At 30.8% G+C, this 15,981-nt stretch overlaps 1 long non-coding RNA gene across 1 annotated transcript; it reads left to right on the top strand.

Annotated features, from left to right (window-relative positions):
* The first annotated feature begins 145 nt into the window (after positions 1-145).
* Positions 146-877, top strand: LOC130894622 (uncharacterized). Its single transcript, XR_009059351.1, has 2 exons — positions 146-261; positions 420-877. It is a non-coding gene; the product is annotated as an uncharacterized LOC130894622 (long non-coding RNA).
* The last annotated feature ends 15,104 nt before the right edge of the window (positions 878-15,981 follow it).

The following is a 15,981-nucleotide window of genomic DNA, read 5'->3' as shown; positions in this document are numbered from 1 at the left end:
TAATTATTCACTGGAAATGAATAAAACTAGTTTGCAATTTGGGTAAATTATTAATTTTATCTATGTGCATGGAAAGCCGGCAACAGCGAAATTTGATTTGACATTACAATAGTACAAATAAAAATAGAATTAGATTAGAGGTTATCTAATATCCAAGTGATATTGTTTATGAAAAGTTTGATGTGAAAAGTTATTCGTTTTATTTTATTTAATATCAATATATAATGTTTGTGATATAATGATAATGCAATTTATACAAGTGTAAGTAAATTGATATATTTATATTAATTCCTAATATCTTAATGACGAAATTTCCTATCTGCACATAATACGGCATTAGGGCATTAGAATATTAGAGTAGGGATTTCGGAAAAAATCACGTCGGTTTAGTCAAAACCGATTTGAATTCTCATCCACAGGGTGGGCTTTGAATTAAACGAAGTTGACGAACCGTGCTGGTAAGGGATTAAAAATTATCCGCAATGTTAGTCCCATTCTTGATTCTTTCAATACCTCTTCGAATACAAAACGTCATAGGACCGCATCTAACACGAAATACAAATAGTCACAATGTACATGGAGAATACTTACTTTGATATGAATCCGAGCCGCTCGTCTCAATACACACACGTTCTTCAAGCTTCATTTTTCGTCCTACATTGTTAGTTGTTTAAAATAAACAAAATTTATTCAGTTAGAAAAATTTTTATTCATATAAATGTAGAATATTTAACTAGAGATTAGGGAATTTTACGGTATAATTCATAAAGATGTCAGAATTTCGTTTGACAGTTTGACACTTTCCGCCATTTTGTATGCATAGTTTCCGTTTGTATAAATGACGATTTTTTTTTGTAAATTAAATTAATTTAGAAAAGATTTAAAGATTTTTTATTTCGGTTAGTTTTCGATATGATACCTAATAGATACGAGGGCGATATGATAATTTTAAAATAAAACTACGTATTCTCGTGGATATTTCGATGTTTACCGGACTAATCGATTACAATTATTATGAATCGAATAGCACTCGAAAATTTCATATATCGAAACCTAAAAAAAAAAAGAAAAAGTGATCTGTCTTTCACCCGGGTAATTGGATATCGGCGGACCGGATTTATTTACCGTGACGGAGGCACTTAGAAACTTTTACGGTGAGTTGGTTCTTATTGGCGTGGTGGCCCTCTCGGATCGCCACAGCCAAATAGACAAATCAAACACTCGACTCGTCTCGATCTAGCCAGCTGCTACTGTATAGAGAGACAGACTGAAAAACTTTACGCGGCCCTACAGCGACATGCCCAGCTTTAAAAGCACATTTGACATTGTGTCAACATGACAAATTACGTATTTAAAGAATTAGTCGGTAAATATTTGTACTGGCAGAGACCTTTTCTAACATCGACTAACTTCAAGTTATTTTGCAATTTGTGTTTTGAAGTACGTAAAAACGAAGAATGTTTTTTTTTTATTTACGCCATGGGGTACTTGTATACACACGTGATCGATGCTATTTAGCAAAGAAAAAAAATAGTGTTTGTTCATTGTATATAGTTATTTGCGATTCACGAATAATTCATTTTGTACGAGGACAGTTTAAAAGTTCGGCGTCAAAATGTGTCGATTCGTTTATATTTAGAATTCATAAGCGCTGTTGCCGTGAGCTTATTACTCATTTGGATTGTCGAATGCAGAGGCGGCTCGTGAAAAAAGCGTTTATTAAAAAAAATTTTTTTTTCGTATCTGTCGAGTTTCATTTTATTTTATCGGCATCAATTTTGAAATACTATTTGACGTCTACTTCGGTTGTATTGTTTATGCGAAAAAGTGACCTTGATCGTATTTCGGACGGATGATTTTCTTCGGTGTTGCCAGACTGACCGTCGTTTCCCGGGATTTTGGAAAAGTACCTTCTAGAGAATAGACGGTTTGTATACATTGTTGCCAGTTCAGTCTTTTTCGATTAAATTTAGGTGAAAAAGATTTCGAAAATGAGACTTGACCTTGAATTACGTGTTAACCATATTTAGAATATTTCGGTGTTGCCGAACTGGTCATTTTATCCCTAGATTATAGAAAAAAAACCCGAGCTTAAGTCATGCGCGTGGTGGTTCGTTCAATGTTGCCAGTTTGGTTTATTTTTACTAAAATTTAGGTAAAAAATATTTTGAAAATGAGACGAGCTTAGTCACGTAGGGCAGATAAAAAATTAGCAGCTAATTCAATAAATAAAATTGCGTTATTTCGATTATTTCCATAAAAATCACAAAAATTTGCTGGAAACCCCAAAAACTAGCTAAAAAACCTAGAAATTGAGTAGAAAACCCAAATATTAGCTAGATAATCCCAGAAATTAGGTGGAAAACCCCATAAATTAAGTAGAAATGTCCAGAAATTAGTTGAAAACCCAGAAATTAGTTATAAAACTCAGAAATTAGATAGAAAAACTCAGAAATCAGATAGGAAAACTTGGAAATTGGATAGAAACCCCCAGAAATTAACTAGAACGCCTAGAAATTAGGTAGAAACCCCAGAATTTAGCTACAAAATCTAGAAATTAGGTGGAAATATCCAGATGTTAGCCAGAAAATCTGGAATTTAGGTAGAAATATTTCGAAAATAAGTAAAAAACCTGGATTTTATGTAGAGAACTACAAAAATTAGTTAGAAAACCTAGAAATTAGGTAGAAAAAACCAAAAATCAGCTGTTAAATCCCAAAAAATTAGTTAAAAAAACAAAAATTTGCTATAAAACCCATATATTAGCTAGATTATCCCATAAATTATGTAGAAAACCCAAAAATTAGATGAACAACCCAAAAAATAGGTAGAAAAACTCAGAAATTACATAGAAAACCTCTGAAATTAGCTATAAAACCTAGAAACTAGGTATAAATGTTCAAAAATTAGGTAAAAAACTCAGAAATCAGCTACGTAAACTTAAATTAGATAGAAAACCTCAGAAATTAGCTGGAACACATAGAAATTAGGAAATAAACCGCAGACATTAGCTAAAAACCCAGAAATTAAGTAGAAATGCTTAGAAATTAAATAGAAAACCTAGAAATTGGGTAGAGAACAACAGAAATTAGCTAGAAAACCTAGAAATTAGGTAGAAAATCTAGGAAATTGGCTATTAAATCACAGGAATTAGCTAAAAAAAAACAAAAATTTGCTACAAAACCCAGAAATTGGGTAGAAAACCAGAATTAGTTGGAACACTCAGAAACTTGGCTAGAAAAACCCAGAAATTAGCTATAAAAGCCCCAAACTAGCTAGAAAGCCCTGAAATTAGTTAGAAAACCCAGAAACTTGGCTAGAAAACCCGGAAATTAGCTATAAACCCCCTAAACTAGCTAGAAAACCCAGAAATTAGTTAGAAAACTCAGAAACTTGGCTAGAAAACCCGGAAATTAGCTATAAACCCCCTAAACTAGCTAGAAAACCCAGAAATTAGTTAGAAAACTCAGAAATTAGTTTGAAAAGTCCATAAATTAGTTATAAAACCCCCTAAACTCGCTAGAAAGCTCAGAGATTTGTTAGAAAACTCAGAAATTAGTTAGAAACCCAGAAACTTGGCTAGAAAACCCAGAAATTAGCTATAAAACCCCCTAAACTAGCTAGAAAGCTCTGAAATTAATTAGAAAAGCCCATAAATTAGCTATAAAACCCCCTAAACTAGTTAGAAAGCCCCGAAATGAGTTTTTCCAAATCCGTTTCATCAAAGCACTCACCTGCTAATTTCTTCTTGATATCAAAGTATTTGGTGACGATTTGACAACATTGTAATATCGCGATTATTTATATAACAATGCCAATGGGGAAAACTAGCCATTTTCAATAACAAAGACACATATATTTTGTCGCATTTTGTACTTTATGCATAATAAAATAATTATGGAATTTATTGGACCAAAAACAGTTGAATTGTAATTATTGGATATTAGAGTTTACGGTCGAACGATTTATAGTCGGTGCACACACTTTATTTACAATTATTAATTAAAATTTGTTCGACCCCTTTCGTTTATCATTTATTAATTTCCGTTAATTTCTCTTTACTGACTGTTTCGGGATGAACTTCAAATATATTTTATGATTAAAACGATTGCTCAACAATTTTTTTAACGATGGGGTAAATTTATCTCCACGAAAATAGTCACAAGATAATGTAAACAGCTTATAAAAACAATACAAATAACTACCAAGCGCCTCCGCCAATCTATAGATTATATCAACATACTAGAATAGGAGCGGCTTCACGGTATATATATTTATGTATATTTATTTAAAGATTAAAAATATACTGCGATCTTTTTGATGATCTACTATAACTTGAATGAGCAAAAAATACAAAAACATGAAAAATAACGAAAAGATTATGATTAAGTTTAATTTCTTAGAAAATATAAAATTATTGCTACGCCACTGGCGATTGAAAACGGACGTATCTAAGTCGATGACGTAATCGTTCGAAATGATTCATTCTGACATATTCAAAATTTTAGTACAACAATTATAGATATTAAAATAATAGTTAAAAGATATAAATTATACGGTTGATTTTTATGTAAAATCGTATGCCAGCTGTGGTGGGTGCGTAATAACGAACAAGTTATACTCAATCTTAACGAGATTTATTTTTTGAAAAAGTTATGAACTCATAACGGATAAAAGAGTACGCTACATTGAATAAAGCACCTTTTCGGAATTTACCGACCAATTTTACGCCTTAAACGTTCCACAAGTTTTAATCTTTGTATCAATCTATTCTTTTTCTTCTTAAAATTCATACCGACATGACCATAGATGCAGAAAGGGAAAAGGAATTAAAATTTCATACTGACGTAACAATAGACGTAGGAGGAGGTAGCGACCATAGATAAAGTATAATTTATGAAAATGGTAAACAAATAAGACTCTTATTAACATTTGTTATTATTATATGTAATTTACCTTTTATATTGTTCCTTATAATTCCTCTTCTTTTTTATATTTATATTGATCAAAGAAAAACTATTTTCTACACTACATTTTGACAGTTATATAGTATTATTTTGAACGTCTATATAAATTTAAATGCAGTAATCTAACTCGTTATAATATTTTCTAATTAATTTCAGTAAAACTATCAAATTTTTACAGTAAATAATTATTTGACATTGTTAAAACTAAAATTTGGAATACATTAAATTGATTGACTCATTGAAAATTCTTCTTTTTTACTTTTTTACAATTTGTCATTTACAAGTCACATTCACATCAACCGCGTGTGATCAATTTTATGTATATTCATTTTTAATAAGAAAAATGTAGAAATCTAGAATATTCTATAACTTTTATCCATATTTTAAAAGTGATACGTTAAAATTTATCACAATTTATCATATTTCAAATTATTATATTCTATTTTTCTATTGTAAAACCGTCTTATAGTTCGTGATTCCAGAGCCCCCTACCGCTATTTTTTCGCATAGGAATGTGATGACACATACCACTTACAAACGCTGAGATGGTAACATCCCAACAATAGAAAATGTTTAGGTAACCGAACTTTTTATTTATAAGAATTTCCCTTGATACATCGTTTTTAAGTTACAATTCTTTATAGGATTATCATTCTAAATACACTTTATTCAATTCTAATGATGTAAATTGAATCAATATAAATATGATCAGGTAAAAGTATTTTGATTTTGAATGTTTTCGGGTTATTATAAGGGTATCTGAAATTATTTTGGTATCATTTATTAATCTTAAGCCAATAAAATTAAATAGAATATCAATATCATATATTTATTATTAAAATTGTTTTGCTTGGAATCTGGACATTGACCTTGTCTAACTGTTACGTCACACTAATACAGGGTATTGCGAATCGTTTCTTTGTAACATATTTGATATTCATATTGATATAACCATAGACGTAGAAGAAGGTAAACATTTAAAATTCATATTGAGTGATAATGTGATATGTTCAGTAGGTTTCATTTTTAGTAATTTAACCTAACATGTTGAGATTTTCGATTTGATTTTCAATTCGTAAAAAAACGAGTACTATTTCTATCGATTCGTGCATAGTCGTGCAAAATCGTTCTGACGTCAGTCCTTTTAGTTCTATGACCCAAGACTTAACTTTATAATCTCTAAATAGAATTAAATGCATAAACAGTAGGTTTAAGGTAAAGCTATCTTTGTTCCAGTATGAGGTGATACGATACAGGAAATTGAAAGGAACTTTCTTTGTATCTCATTCTAATAGTGGAGCACGAATTTTATTGCGTAAAGCGTAGTCTAGTATTAATACTTTGTCTATGGTTAAATGTTTATTTTGACAATTGACAGGTACGACAACTTCTAGTAACTAAATTTACTATTACAAAATTACATAAAAATAATTTTTTTTTGTGGTACGCTCCTGTCGGGTGAATTTTTGTTCAATGTATATTTTCAGATTAGCCTGATTTGGTACCTACATCAGAAAATGTTAAATCCAACGATAGCTTCTTTCATACGGCCACTTTAATCCATATTGCCCGGATTAAAGTTTCAACCCTACGACTATATAGCTTAGCCTGGATTTCGTATTTCGCATCTGGTATTGGTATATTTTCGACCTCCATCATATAATGCACAACAATGACCTGCTATATTATTATTAACGGCATTGTGTGCTTCGTGTTATTGTTCCTTGAAAACAAGATTTTTTTTTTGTCAACTTGATGTACCTATGTTCATTTTGTGTGGGATTTTTATACTAAACGGATCCTTAAATCCATTTTTATAAGATCGTTATCTCCAATAGCTTTACATGTCTATTAACTAAATGATAAAACAATCTTTTAAAAAATTAATTCAAATGTGAGCTGCTATATTCGGCGGCTCATCACGCTTCATTAATAAACAAAGTCGTTGAGCTGTTATATAGATAAAGTAATTACAACGATGAGTTGATGCAAAGTAGGCTTAGACTTTAGAAATAAAGTTGGCGTTGCCAAGGATAAACGCGCGTAAATCCCTAGACACGCCATAGGCAACTCGGATACTCGTTGTTTACCCGTATAGCTAAAGTAAAAATGTTAAATTAAAATATAAATCCCGTATGTCGTATATACATAACGTTATTATCAAATGTAAGTAATTTGAAATAGCGGATATTACCTATTAAATAAACATAATAATACAATTGTCAAATTTAAACAATAGATAAATTCGTTAGAATAGAGTAAACATCTTAATAACGGGTTTAATAGGTACGTTTTGCAAATACAAAATAAATTACTGATAATATGCAAATAAAAAGATTTACCAATAATAGTATTTGTAATTTACAAGATTAATGATAGAATTAAAAATTTAGTTAATTAAACATTGAAATTTTTATATAATTTCGATTATTGAGATAGAACAAAACGAGATTCTTAGTAAACAAATAAGTGTGCACTTTTCTTACACAAACTAACGTTTACTTGAAAAATTGACAGTTGTAATGAATTTATAAAGTAAATTGTAAACGTTCTATATTACGAATTATAGTTTCAATAGTTATACATTGAATTACAAGGAAAAATACTGGAAATTAATCTTGATATTTAGAAGTATTAACTTCATGTGATAAACGATTCTGTATTAAACAAGAGGATTCATACTATGAAACAAGAGAATAGCAGGAAAATGTGATAACTGCATACCCCTGTGATATATCAAAATAAGAATCTTAGAAAACGTAGAAACTCTTCAATTTCTTGATATATGAAGATCAAAGAGGTTTAAAGTGTTTTGTGTAAAAAGCCGAATTCGCGAGTGAGAATAATTAAGTGAAGTTCTTGATTGATGTACTCAACATTATAATATAGGTTTTAGTAAGGTAAGTATTTAGTTTTAATAAATATTATACAAGAATAACTAGTTGAGAACAGTTTAAATTAGTTTCTAGTTAACCATAAGCGCTGCGTTTTATTTTCGAGAGATGTTGCATTTTAAATTTATTAAGATTGTGTAAACATTTAAACAAAAAAAATTGTTGAGGATTATTATCTTTAAATACTTATAATGAATGCATTTTAATGGTATTCTGCACGAAGTAGATTCTCTATTAAAAAATAAGTTTACTGGAGAGAGTTTACAATTGACAGATGCTTGTATCCTAAAGATCGGTTGGATAGTGTTGTCCTTTTGTCCATTCGGTAGAATTATACGCTAATATTAATTATTCACCCTATATAAATATCAGTTTTAAATATTTTAAATGAGGAATTTTCTGAATAAGACAAAAATGACTTTAAAAAAAGTTTCAAATCATGCAAAATTCACAACAATTTTAGAAACAATTTTTTGACATAACCTCAATATTTGCGAGCTTGTGCATGATATGTAAATTGGTTTCATTTATAGGGAAATATTTTTATTTACAAATTTCTTTTAAAACATGAGAAATTTTCAAAAAACTTTCAAAATCAAATTGATATTATATGGAAATATACACGAATTGTTTCTAAAAAAAGTAGGTGTTTACAAATTTTGAAACTACAACATGGCGGCCGAGTAAATTGACTTATATATCGCTGTTAGTTTAACGAATTTCGAAATGCGATTTGTTGCAATTAAGAATTTTCGACTTTGAGGTGAAATCGAAGCCGAAAAATCACTTACAAATATACAGGTAAGATCAAAAAAAGCACGCCTGTAAAAAAAAATAAAAATCTAGAGGTTCCATTAAAGTTTAAAAGTTCCCATCAAGTTGACAGGTAATAAAAACACAAATTAACCTAATATGAATAAAAGGGCACACCTCCATTAGAGGACATACATACACATATGCAAACATTCATGTATCGAATGTCTAACATCCATTTAGTCCTGCTAATGGATTTACATATGGCAAATAAGGAGATTTTAAATATCATATGCTCCATATGATTCAATTATATAAATAAATAAACCCAAATTCGGAGAAAAAATATATGAACCGATGATATTTTTAATGTTAAATACACGATTCAGTAATATTTATAATACAGGGCGAAATAATATCAAAGAAATTGTTTGTTGACGATTACGCATCGATTTTTCAATCGATTCGAATCGTAAACCCTACGAATCGATTAATAAAAAATCGATTTTTTGTTTACGCTGTAAATATGAATGAATTTCATGGAAAACAACAAATATATCATAATAAACAATCTATGGGATTTCTTATCAGTAAAATTGATAATAACAATTATTTTTTATCACAATATCAAAACTTACAAACTCTAATTTTTTTTTAATTAAATAGAAACGACGAAAACTAAGCACACAGCGAGTTTTTGTGTAATTAAATATCGATCCAGTACCCAATATCGATTTATTTGGTCCGATGTATCGATTTTTCGATCAATCGATTTTAGATCGCCATCTTTCTGCTCGTTTTCAGCATTATCATGATATAATATAATTTTTATTTACCCTGTACATGACAAATTGCTAAATAAAAGCTCACGAGCTGTCAACGGCGACGTTTAGTGGCCAAAATTTAAACGGAGAAGGGTGTGGGACAAAACCACCCTTAGTTATATAAACGCTATAGAGGTGTGTCCCTCGTGTGGGGTCCTATTTTATCTTTTTCTGAATCCAGGTACAACTACCACTAATATCGGGCCTGTCAACAAACAAGAGATTAACAATTGTGCTGTTAAATTGTTTGTAATCGATACGTGGACCGAACTGCTACCGAAAAAAAAAAAATAAATAAATAAATTTTCCACAAACGATATATTTGAATGGATATTTACGAATACGCGGCGTTTCAAACATAATACGTAATCTATGGAATATTATGGATGATAGAGTAATAAAACGTCGAAACATTAGTAATCCGTAGACGTATCGCTTCTTTTAATATATTTTTTCGAATTGTAATTCGAATATTTTCATCTGAAACAATTTCCGAACGTTCGATAACGCGTTTTAGTCGAGTAGACGCGTTTTCAGTTATTTGTGTGGAAGAAATTCTTAAAAACGGGCTCTGTTGTCGACGCGCCGCGTTCCGGACGACCGGTATCCGTAAAAACCAAAAGTTTTCAGTCCTAGCGGGTAATTTACTGTTTTTTTTTTGAGAATCTACCGATTAAATGAACAATCTACGGAATTTTTTTGGAAATTTGGAGTTTTTATATACCGTATCATATTGTCAAACTTTGTTTGTACAATTTTACGAATTTCGACGATTTCCTGATATTAAATCTGGCATTAAATGATCGAAAAATCGGCACAAGTCCATCAATAACAACGGGAATTGTTAAAAACGGGCTCTGTTGTCGACGCGCCGCGTTCCGGACGACCGGTATCCGTAAGAACCAAAAGTTTTCAGCTCTAGCGGGTAATTTACTGTTTTTTTTTTGAGAATCTACCGATTAAATGAACAATCTACGGAATTTTCTTGGAAATTTGGAGTTTTCATATACTGTATCATATTGTCAAACTTTGTTTGTACAATTTTACGAATTTCGACGATTTCCTGATATTAAATCGGGTGCCAAAAGATCGAAAAATCGGCAACAACAACGAGAATTCTTAAAAACGGGCTCTGTTGTCGACGCGCTTCGTTCCGGACGACCGAATTAACATGCAGTGCGGCTATTGGGCGAACTTCAAGCTTTTTGAGGGTCTGGAGTACCGTAAAGTTCATTTTTGAGAGTTGAGTCTACGATCTGACACCGATTTCTTTTTGTGGGGTCTTCCCAAGACCGCGTTTTCCATCCAATCCGAACTAGAATCGCAATCAGAAGATTAGTATCCTTTAATCGTATGGTTTATAGGATTTTTCCCCGGTTTTTACGCTTATTATTCAAATACTACAAAACATACGGTTGTGGGCACTGGAAAACGTGAAAATGAACGCGATTTCAGTGAAATTCGATCTTACGTAATGTTTAATACACGGGGCTTTTGGCCAGTCCAAACCGTTTTCTCACTATTCTGTCCAGTTTATCTTTATAAAGACCATTAGAAGCCAATAGGCGAAAAGTCGTGTGATTAACTAAGAAAAACACATTTTTTTACTTCTCGATGTCGTGCTTATAGAAATGTTTGTCTTTAGCATCAAAATACACTTAATTTTAAGTAATTTCTCAATTTGAGCCGAAATTTTTACAATTCGAACAATTTTTCGAGATCAACGATTACCAAGACACTAAATCTGGTCTATACGGTGGACGGGATAGGTATTCGTTCAATATAAACATTAACAAACAATATTCCACGCGTTTTCCGAAATACTGAAGCCGTAACCTTCCCAATCGACTGTATTGTGTCTTTGGACGCTTCGGACACGTTACGAGGGCTATTTAGAAAGTTCGGGATATGCATTATAGTTGGTAAAATAAAGGAAATATGTAAATTTAAAAATTTTTATTAATTACCTACATAAATAATGTACAAATTAACTTATATTTATATATATGTATGTGTACAAAGATTATTATTTATTTGGTTTCAAATATTTGTCGATAATATTCAACTGCGGTCGAATTTTTTAAAACAAATCCAATTGATAACTGTGAAAACAGAAAAATAGATAAAGAATATTTGTTTATATCGTTTTTCAACGAAAATATTGAAAAAAAAATGTAAAAATACGTCGATTAGCGTCTGACACGATATTTATACGAGTACCACTCTGTATATATCGGTATGCCACAACACTAGACGATTTAGCAGTTCATTGATGTTTTTGGGATCATCCCGAACGATTATTTTCTCGAAAAATCGAATATACGAGGTGTAGTTGTTAACGAAAAAAATTACGCAAGCGCCAAATGTAGACGAACCGGTACAGCCGTTGCTCCTATTTGTATAGTTTTCGCACAACGGTTCGTCGTGGAATTTTCACTTGAAAATTGTAAAAATTGCAATTGAAACTTGAAATTTGTCGAAATAATTGTATGACAATGAACGTTTGAATGTATAGCGTCACCCTCGTATACTATTAAATTGCGACGAGTTCGAGAATTTCGTTTTGCAAACGTATCGTTGTGGGAAAATCATGAAAATAATTTTATGCAATTAATATAAAAATATATATACGTTGATATATTTTGAAAAAAATTTGAACCAGTGCAGTTTTTTTTTTCTTATCAAAGAACAACAAGGAAAGGAGATAAAATTAACAAAAAACTACATGGAACGTGTGTGGATTACACGGAAACTTTGTTCGGATAGTAGGATGTAACACAAATATATAGAGTGATTCGTATTTTTAATTTAAACTATACGGGTTCAAGGAAATCGATGACTAATGGACGTACGGCGATTATTTGAAGAGATAGACTAAAATTTGTGGGATAAAAAATGTGCAGAATTTGCTGAAGAATTCGATTATCGTAAATAATCAATAAAAATCCACTTAACAGAACCGGACTTTGAGTATTTTGCCAAAACAATGTTTCCACTCTCCCCCATCTCTTATTTAAAGAGATAGACTGAAACTTGTATAATCAAAAATTCTCAGAATTTGTTGAACAATTCGATTATCGTAAATAATCAATAAAAATCAGTTTAACAGAACCGGATTTTAAGTATTTTGCCAAAACAAGGTTTCCACTCTCCCCCATCTCTTATTTAAAGAGATAGACTGAAACTTGTATAATCAAAAATTCTCAGAATTTGTTGAACAATTCGATTATCGTAAATAATCAATAAAAATCAGTTTAACAGAACCGGATTTTAAGTATTTTGCCAAAACAAGGTTTCCACTCTCCCCCATCTCTTATTTAAAGAGATAGACTGAAACTTGTGGAATAAAAAATGCTCAGAATTTGCTGAATAATTCGATTATCGTAAATAATCAATAAAAATCAGTTTAACAGAACCGGATTTTAAGTATTTTGCCAAAACAAGGTTTCCACTCTCCCCCATCTCTTATTTAAAGAGATAGACTGAAACTTGTATAATCAAAAATTCTCAGAATTTGTTGAACAATTCGATTATCGTAAATAATCAATAAAAATCAGTTTAACAGAACCGGATTTTAAGTATTTTGCCAAAACAAGGTTTCCACTCTCCCCCATCTCTTATTTAAAGAGATAGACTGAAACTTGTATAATGAAAAATACTCAGAATTTGTTGAATAATTCGATTATCGTAAATAATCAATAAAAATCAGTTTAACAGAACCGGATTTTAAGTATTTTGCCAAAACAAGGTTTCCACTCTCCCCCATCTCTTATTTAAAGAGATAGACTGAAACTTGTATAATGAAAAATACTCAGAATTTGCTGAATAATTCGATTATCGTAAATAATCAATAAAAATCAGTTTAACAGAACCGGATTTTAAGTATTTTGCCAAAACAAGGTTTCCACTCTCCCCCAACTCTTATTTAAAGAGATAGACTGAAACTTGTATAATGAAAAATACTCAGAATTTGCTGAATAATTCGATTATCGTAAATAATCAATAAAAATCAGTTTAACAGAACCGGATTTTAAGTATTTTGCCAAAACAAGGTTTCCACTCTCCCCCATCTCTTATTTAAAGAGATAGACTGAAACTTGTATAATGAAAAATACTCAGAATTTGTTGAATAATTCGATTATCGTAAATAATCAATAAAAATCAGTTTAACAGAACCGGATTTTAAGTATTTTGCCAAAACAAGGTTTCCACTCTCCCCCATCTCTTATTTAAAGAGATAGACTGAAACTTGTATAATGAAAAATACTCAGAATTTGCTGAATAATTCGATTATCGTAAATAATCAATAAAAATCAGTTTAACAGAACCGGATTTTAAGTATTTTGCCAAAACAAGGTTTCCACTCTCCCCCATCTCTTATTTAAAGAGATAGACTGAAACTTGTATAATGAAAAATACTCAGAATTTGTTGAATAATTCGATTATCGTAAATAATCAATAAAAATCAGTTTAACAGAACCGGATTTTAAGTATTTTGCCAAAACAAGGTTTCCACTCTCCCCCATCTCTTATTTAAAGAGATAGACTGAAACTTGTATAATGAAAAATACTCAGAATTTGCTGAATAATTCGATTATCGTAAATAATCAATAAAAATCAGTTTAACAGAACCGGATTTTAAGTATTTTGCCAAAACAAGGTTTCCACTCTCCCCCATCTCTTATTTAAAGAGATAGACTGAAACTTGTATAATGAAAAATACTCAGAATTTGCTGAAGAATTCGATTATCGTAAATAATCAATAAAAATCAGTTTAACAGAACCGGATTTTAAGTATTTTGCCAAAACAAGGTTTCCACTCTCCCCCATCTCTTATTTAAAGAGATAGACTGAAACTTGTATAATGAAAAATACTCAGAATTTGCTGAATAATTCGATTATCGTAAATAATCAATAAAAATCAGTTTAACACAACCGGATTTTAAGTATTTTGCCAAAACAAGGTTTCCACTCTCCCCCATCTCTTATTTAAAGAGATAGACTGAAACTTGTATAATGAAAAATGCTCAGAATTTGCTGAAGAATTCGATTATCGTAAATAATCAATAAAAATCAGTTTAACAGAACCGGATTTTAAGTATTTTGCCAAAACAAGGTTTCCACTCTCCCCCAACTCTTATTTAAAGAGATAGACTGAAACTTGTGGAATAAAAAATGCTCAGAATTTGCTGAATAATTCGATTATCGTAAATAATCAATAAAAATCAGTTTAACAGAACCGGATTTTAAGTATTTTGCCAAAACAAGGTTTCCACTCTCCCCCATCTCTTATTTAAAGAGATAGACTGAAACTTGTATAATGAAAAATACTCAGAATTTGCTGAAGAATTCGATTATCGTAAATAATCAATAAAAATCAGTTTAACAGAACCGGATTTTAAGTATTTTGCCAAAACAAGGTTTCCACTCTCCCCCATCTCTTATTTAAAGAGATAGACTGAAACTTGTATAATGAAAAATACTCAGAATTTGCTGAATAATTCGATTATCGTAAATAATCAATAAAAATCAGTTTAACAGAACCGGATTTTAAGTATTTTGCCAAAACAAGGTTTCCACTCTCCCCCATCTCTTATTTAAAGAGATAGACTGAAACTTGTATAATGAAAAATACTCAGAATTTGTTGAACAATTCGATTATCGTAAATAATCAATAAAAATCAGTTTAACAGAACCGGATTTTAAGTATTTTGCCAAAACAAGGTTTCCACTCTCCCCCATCTCTTATTTAAAGAGATAGACTGAAACTTGTATAATCAAAAATTCTCAGAATTTGTTGAACAATTCGATTATCGTAAATAATCAATAAAAATCAGTTTAACAGAACCGGATTTTAAGTATTTTGCCAAAACAAGGTTTCCACTCTCCCCCATCTCTTATTTAAAGAGATAGACTAAAACTTGTGGAATAAAAAATGCTCAGAATTTGCTGAAGAATTCGATTATCGTAAATAATCAATAAAAATCCACTTAACAGAACCGGACTTGGAGTATTTTGCCAAAACAAGGTTTCCACTCTCCCCCATCTCTTATTTAAAGAGATAGACTAAAACTTGTGGAATAAAAAATGCTCAGAATTTGCTGAAGAATTCGATTATCGTAAATAATCAATAAAAATCCACTTAACAGAACCGGACTTGGAGTATTTTGCCAAAACAAGGTTTCCACTCTCCCCCATCTCTTATTTAAAGAGATAGACTGAAACTTGTATAATAAAAAATGCTCAGAATTTGTTGAACAATTCGATTACCATATATAGAGTCCAACTAAAATGGATAAATTTCGAAAAATTTTATTTTTTCAATCACATATTTTCAAATACGCCGTCTAGCGGTGAGTCAAAATTTTCGAAAAACATTTCCACGTATTTCCCGGCGCTACTTTCATATATACTATTTTCCCCGGGGCCGTAATATGAAGATATAGCCGACTACCGTTCTTATTTTGCGCACCCGGTATAAAGTAAACGTCCAATTTGCTTATATCCACAATACGAATCACTCTTCATAAATCGTTATTTCTT

This window comes from Diorhabda carinulata, chromosome 5 (assembly GCF_026250575.1).
Source record: "Diorhabda carinulata isolate Delta chromosome 5, icDioCari1.1, whole genome shotgun sequence".
NCBI classification, from domain to species: domain Eukaryota; kingdom Metazoa; phylum Arthropoda; class Insecta; order Coleoptera; family Chrysomelidae; genus Diorhabda; species Diorhabda carinulata.
This window is presented reverse-complemented; position numbering and strand designations above follow the sequence as displayed.